Source organism: Lipotes vexillifer, unplaced genomic scaffold (genome assembly GCF_000442215.2).
Source record: "Lipotes vexillifer unplaced genomic scaffold, Lipotes_vexillifer_v1.1 scaffold1665, whole genome shotgun sequence".
NCBI classification, from domain to species: domain Eukaryota; kingdom Metazoa; phylum Chordata; class Mammalia; order Artiodactyla; family Lipotidae; genus Lipotes; species Lipotes vexillifer.
In genome coordinates this window covers 483133-490615 of record NW_006783279.1, presented here as the reverse complement: position 1 = coordinate 490615, position 7483 = coordinate 483133, and positions in this window count along the sequence as shown.

Below are 7483 nucleotides of genomic sequence, written 5' to 3'. Positions count from 1 at the left end.
AAGAGTGTTCCTTTAGGGGTTCACTTCAGTGAAAGTACTGGAATGACAAATGGTGAACTGAAGTCTTTTAATTTGGGAGTTGGCTATGGTCAAGTGTTTCAAAATCAAGTGTGTGGAGTTGAACCAGCATGCAATGAACTTAATGAAATTTTAAGAATGAATGAGATAGAAAGACCCCAAGGACTTCTCTGGTGGCCCAGTGGCTAAGAATCTGCCTGCCAATGCAGGGGACACGGGTTGGAGCCCTGATCTGGGAAGATCCTATGTGCCATGGAGCAGCTAAGCCTGGGCACCACAACTGCTGAGCCTGTGCTTTGGAGTCCACAAGCCACAACTACTGAAGCCTGCACACCACAACGAAGAGCAGCCCCCGCTCGCTGCAACTAGAGAAAGCCTGCGCACAGCCATGAAAACCCACCACAGCCGAAAGTAAATAAATAAGTTTATTTATTTAAAAAAGAAAGACCCCAAGATTCCAACTATAGTTTGTGACAAGGAGAGAGTCTCCATTGCCAAATGCCTGGAAGCTGTCCTGCCATTTTCCAGTGATGCAGTGACATTCAGAGCCAAAGTATCTTGCAGAGAAAATAAGATTTGTGCTGCTTCCAACTTGACAACTGACACCCTGTATTCTCCAGTTAGAATTTGTTCTCAACCAAAAATAATATATTTTTCTTTGATGAGTGATCTTGGGACTTCCCTAGTGGCGCAGTGGTTAAGAATCCTCCTGCCAATGCAGGGGACACCGGTTTGAGCCCCAGTCCAGGAACTAAGATCCCACATGCCGGGGAGCAACTAAGCCCATGCGCCACAACTACTGAAGCCCGCGCGCCTAGAGCCCATGCTCCGCAACAAGAGAAGCCACTGCAATGAGAAGACTGTGCACCGCAACGAAGAGTAGCCCCCACTCTCCACAACTAGAGAAAGCCCACACACAGCAACGAAGACCCAATGCAGCCAAAAATAAATAAATAAATTTATATTAGGGCTTCCCTGGTGGCGCAGTGGTTGAGAGTCCGCCTGCCGATGCAGGGCACACGGGTTCGTGCCCCGGTCCGGGAAGGTCCCACATGCCGCGGAGTGGCTGGGCCCGTGAGCCATGGCCGCTGAGCCTGCGCGTCCGGAGCCTGTGCTCCGCAACGGGAGAGGCCACAACAGTGAGAGGCCCGCATACCGCAAAAAAAAAAAAAAATTTATATTAATTTCCCTATTTTTTTTTTTTTGGCTCCGCCACATGGGTTGTGGGATCTTAGTTCCAGGACCAGGGGTCCAACCTCATAGCAGTGAAAGCATGGTGTCCTAACTACTGGACCTCCAGGGAATTCCCTTAATTTCAATCTCTATTATCTTTCTTATCAGACTTCGAGTAAGAATCATTGTTATTAATACTTTAAGCATAATAGCTCATTGAATTTTCATCACTGAAAAAGATACTGATGTTTATTCTCATTTCAGAAATGAAGGAACATAGGACAAATACTGGTTTAAAGACTCATTCAGCTCCACCTCAGCAAGTGCTTGAGTCAGGGTGTGAAGCCATGTTGTCTGACTGCAAAAATAATCTCTTAAGGCAAATTGTTTTCGATTCTTTACTCAGTATCCGTAGTTAATTTTATGAATATCTCTTGCCATTTTAAAATGGGTTTTCATCATATATAATTGTTGTTATGGTAACTTATTTTTATACAAGCATACCTTTTTTCTTTCTTTCTTTCTTTCTTTCTTTTTTTGGTTGCGCTGTGTGGCATGTAGGATCTTAGTTCCCCAACCAGGGATCGAACCCTCACCCCCTGCAGTGGAAGCTCAGTCTTAACACTGGACTGCCAGGGAAGTCCCAAGCATACCTCTTTTTATTGCACTTTACTTTATTGGCTTCACAGATGCTGCATTTTGGAAATTGAAGGCTTGTAGCAACCGTGCCTGAACCAATCTTTGTGCTCTTTTTCCAAGAGCATTTGGTCACTTGGTGTCTCTGTGTGAAGTTTTGATGATTTTCACGATGTTTCGAACTTTTAACATTATTTTATTTGTTACGGTGATCATTCGTCAGTGATTTTGATGTTACTGCTGTGACTCACTGGATGCTCTGATGACTGTCAGCATTTTTCAGCAGTAAGTTGTTTTGTTTGTTTGCTGCTTCAGTCACCAAAAGGGAAATTTCTGCTTGACAGGAGGCCGTCCTGCTAGCAAATAATAGACTGTGAATGGGCCTTATTTGATGTTTTTCTTGGGGCCCAGGTTGTTGGTGTGGCCAAAGTTCTTCATGTGGCAATGACAGGGCAGGGGTGCGGGGAAGAATAACACTTGGGGCAGGTCTCCTTGTCCCAGTTGTATTTCTGGGCGAGCTGCTGAGGGAAGGCTCCATGAAGCCACCCTTCAGGCAAAGCACCAAGTGCAGGGTGGACTCTGGGTATTTTGGTCTGAGACAGTACGACCATCTGCCAGCTCTTTGCTCATAAAACACAGATGCTGCTAGTCAGCTAAGATGCAGTCAGGGTCTTCACAAAGATCTGTGTCTCTGCATCCACTCAGCCACCCCCTTGACAAGAGCAGTGATAAAGTTTTAAAAATTAATAATTAAATTAATTTATTTGGTTGCACCGGGTCTTAGTTGTGGCAGTCAGGGTCCTTAGTTGTGGCGTGCACGTGGGATCTAGTTCCCTGACCAGGGATCGAACCCTGGCCCCCTGCATTGGGAGCACAGAGCCTTAACCACTGGACCACCAGGGAAGCCCCAAAGTACTTTTAAAAAATTTTTCTTTTATATTGGAGTATAGTTGATTAACATGTGTTAGTTCAGATGTACAGCAGAGTGATTCCATTACACATATACATGTATCTATTCTTTTTCAAATTATTTTCCTAGTTAGGTTATTACAGAGTATTGAGCAGAGTTCCCATTATAGTCTACAGTATAGTGTAAATATAACTTCAATATGTACTGTGACCCACTTTATTACAGTAATCACTTCTTTGCACTGGTCTGGAACTGAACACACAATATCTCTAAAGTATGCCTGCAGTTTTATTTCATAGGCCAGTATTACAAATGAGAGGTTCTGGTTCTTTGTTGCGACAGGCGGGATCTTTAGTTGCCACATGCAAACTCTTAGTTGCGGCATGTGGGTTCTATTTCCCTGACCAGGGATTGAACCCTGGCCCCCTGCATTGGGAGCACGTAGTCTTAGCCACTGGACCACCAGGGAAGTCCCCATGAAGTTTTTTTAAGCCACAGAATTGTAAATTCAATATTTTTTCTGAAAGGCTCCATTCTATACCTGTCACAAAGTAAAAATCCTATTTGTCAGGTAGGATAGTTTTTACTTGTGAGTGACAAACCACCTGGAAATTAGTAACTGAAAGAAGTAGGAAGTTTATCATTCTCATGTAACGGGAAGTCCAGAGGGTGCCACATGGGGTGTGATGGGTCCTCTGCTCCTTCTACCTCCATGACCATTTATTCTTCACTTTTTTTTCTGGCCATGCTGCGTGGCTTCCATGATCTTAGTTCCCCCACCAGGGATCAAACCCAGGCCCTTGCAGTGGAAGCTCCGAGTCCTAACTGCTGGACCACCAGAAAATTTCCTCTTCACTTTCCTTATAGCAACATGTCTTCTTATGACTAAGAAGGGTGAAGATTGAGAGGCAAAACCCTTTTAATTTTTAGATTTTGTCCCATTTTCATGAAAACAATAATTTTACGTTTTTCTGAATATTAGCTAATTTTAATAAGAAATGAGAATTTTTGAATTTCATATTTCCACCTCAAAAACAGAGAAAGGTAAAGGGAAAAGATGTTAGAAACAGATTTGTCAGCTGTCTTTGTTGTTTATCCTGAGAGTATAATATTCCATGCAATATGCTTAGTGACATACATCAAAGGCAAATACTATATGCTATCGCTTGTGTGTGGAATCTAGAAAATAAATCCAAGAAGTATATATAGCAACAGAGAAATAGGTTATCAGTGGGGAGAATGAAGGGAGGAGGTGCAAGATAGCAATATGATATTAAGAGATCCAAACTACTAGGTATGAAATAGGTAAGCAGGGACTTCCCTGGTGGCGCAGTGGTTAAGAATCCGCCTGCCAATGCAGGGGACACGGGATCAAGCCACGGGATCAAGCCCGGGTCCGGGAAGATCTCACATGCCGCGGAGCAACTAAGCCTGTGTGCCAAAACTACTGAGCCTGCGCTCTAGAGCCCGCGAGCCACAACTACTGAGCCCGCGTGCTGTAACTACTGAAGCCCGGGCGCCTAGACCCCGTGCTCTGCAACAAGAGAAGCCACTGTAATAAGAAGCCTGCGCACCACAACAAAGAGCAGCACCCGCTCGCCGTAACTAGAGAAAGCCCGCACGTAGCAATGAAGACCCAACGTAGCCAAAAATAAATAAATAAAATAAATAAATTAAAATAGATAAGCAATATCTTAAGTAACATATTGTGTAGCACAGGGATTCATAGCCATTATTTTGATAGAACTTCTATACTTCAGGAAGTATAACATTAAAATACTGTGTCACTGTGCTGTATGCCTGCAACTAATATAACTATTCCAACTAATATAGTATTGTAAATTCTCTTGGACCCAAGGTCATGTACGTACCAGTTTGGAGATGGCCATACCAGTTTACCATAGGTATGATCCTGATGGGTCAAGAAATCTGCCCACTGTTATAATCATTTACCAGCGACTTTTGCACATTCAATAGGATTGGAGAGTGTAATTGCCCACACTGGAGCCTTAACAAAATTCACTCAATAGGCTTTAAATGATATTAATCAGGCTATTAGCCTACTGAATTCTGAGGTCTCTATGATGAGTAAGGCTGTGCTACAAAACTGCATGGCCGTTGACATCCTTAGGGCATCTCAGGACAGCGCCTGTGCCATAATTCAAACTGCATGCTGTGTTTTCATACCTGATGAATCCTCTGATATAACACATTTAATGAACCATATGAAAAGTCAGATTTCAGCCTTAAAGTGACCCATTCCCTAATCTTGACTTCTTCAAAATCTGGCTTGGGGCTTCCCTGGTGGCGCAGTGGTTGAGAGTCCGCCTGCCGATGCAGGGGACACGGGTTTGTGCCCCGGTCCGGGAAGATCCCGCATGCCATGGAGCAGCTAGGCCTGTGAGCCATGGCCGCTGAGCCTGCACGTCCGGAGCCTGTGCTCCACAATGGGAGAGGCCACAACAGTGAGAGGCCCGCGTACCGCAAAAAAAAAAAAAAAAAAATCTGGTTTGGTGTAGGAAGCTCTTGGCTTAAATATTTACTTATAACTCTATCAATGCTACTTGCTATATTCTATTTTGCCTGTTTCAGAAGGCGATTGCTTCTTGTATTACCAAATGTGTGACTGAGCCTCTGATAAAAATAATGATGAGTAGGTGGCCTGAAGGACTTGACCGGATACATAGTTTTTATGAGATCAATTACTGTAACAGTGTAACTCTAGACATGGGAACAAGCAAGAAGAGGGATTTTTTCCCCGTGTACCATAACAGAATAGTAAGACAGGTGGTCCAGAGACGTTTTGCTACTGTTAATAAGGCCTAGTCCGGTAATAGCTCAGTGAGTGGCCTATCAATAAAATCCTTCCCCGACCTAGGAATGAGCATTCCTAGCACCATGCTATGAAATGGTCCTGAAATGCCTCCCGAACAGGTTTGAATTTATGGCCATGAGGGGGCGCTGCAAACTAAACTTGGAACTTGCCATCTGACTCGACAAGGCTTAAATCGAGAGCTGGTGCAGTGGGTGACCTTCAAGACACCCTAAAAGTATTTTAGGGTGGATATCAGGAATGAAGCACTCTGTGTGCTGTAAAAACGGTCCGAACAGGCCTTGGGATATTTAGATATTTTCAGGAGAAGATTTTATGAGCCCAAATTCTTGAATCTCCTCGTATCTAGATAAGCCCTAAATCATTAATGGAGACATCTGCACCTCATGACTAGCAGTAATCTCCGCAGGACTGGTAGCAACATTCTGCAAAAATGTGTGCTTGATTGCATGTATCCCCCTTCACCAAAATAACAGTTATCGTGCCTTTTCCCCCTACCTCTTCAGACCAGTTCCTCAGAGCTACCTGAGACTGTCTCCTGTCTCCTAGTCTTCATTTTGCCCCAAATAAAACAACGCATACCTCTCGCGTTGTGCATTCGACATTCTCATAAAAAGAAAAATATTTTTTCCGTTTTTTTTTTTTGCTTTCTCTTTTTCTCTTTTATGGTACCTATATGGGATGATGGATGTTTACTAAACTTATTGATAACTATTTCAACATATGAAAGTCAGAACATTATTCTGTACACCTTAAATTCATACGGTGATGTATGTGAAGTACATCTCAATAAAACTGGGGGGAAAAGTTTTAAGAGGTAAATAAAACACTTTGGGGAAAAAAAATGAACAATGCAATTTACAACTAATTTTTACAGTGTATTGCTCTTTTTAAAGCAATGGTTAGTGACGGAAATTATCACACGGCTTACTCCTCCAGTCTCAAGACTCCGGGATTTGTCCCTGAGCCTCTGCAACTGACACGTGTTGTCATTTAGCCTCATTCGGCCACCTGGCTGAATGAGAAACAGAAAGGAAAAACTGTTCGGTGGTAGGGTGTCAGCATGAATGGGCCATTCTACACAGGGAAAGTTTTGTATCTTCCATTCTAGTTTGTAATATAGAGCCAAGTCCAGCTCTTCTTTCCTTGAACTGCCTAAATTAATTCTAATTGCAGGAAACGTTCCGGGATGGAACTAGCGCCCCACAGCTACCACTTGGAAACCCACGTTCCCAACCACTGAATTGCTTGAGCCGCAGGAGCGGGACGTGAGAGAAACCTGCTCTCACGCTTTTTACTGAAATCGTTTTCAACTTGTCAGGAGGAAACATCTTAGTTTCAGACACAACTGAAAGCTTTTATCTTAAACCTGTTCCAGATAAGAACTTAAGACGAGCGTTTTCGTGATACATGAAAACACCGTTACCCGCCCCGCCTCCAGACGCCGACTGAGCGGGTTAGGGCCCTCTTCCCGCAGCCTCTCATCTGTAGCGCTCCGCCCAGGCCGCGCTCCCGGAAGTTCCGCCTCTAAGTCTGCGCGTGCGCAATTTCTTACGGAACCGGAAGTTTAGCTCTCTGAACGACGATCGCTCTGCGGGGCGTAAATTTTTCTAGTGTAAATCTGTGCTACGCGGTCCCCCCTTACTCCATCCTCAGGGTCTCGGAGTCACTTCGGACCTAAAGTCCCATCACCCGGCCCTCCGCCCGAAGTAAATCCAGACGTCGCCGATACAGGTCGGGTATGTTTTCCTTTGGGTTTGAATTCGTTCTGAGGCTGGTCGGTTCTCTTAGCTTTGCCGCCTTCGGTCCAGGTAGACACCTTCATTCGCGACATTTTCCTGTTTAAAACCCTTTAGTACCTCCGCCCTCCCCCTCGCCCCTCCATGTAAAGTCCTCTTAACGCGAGGTGGATG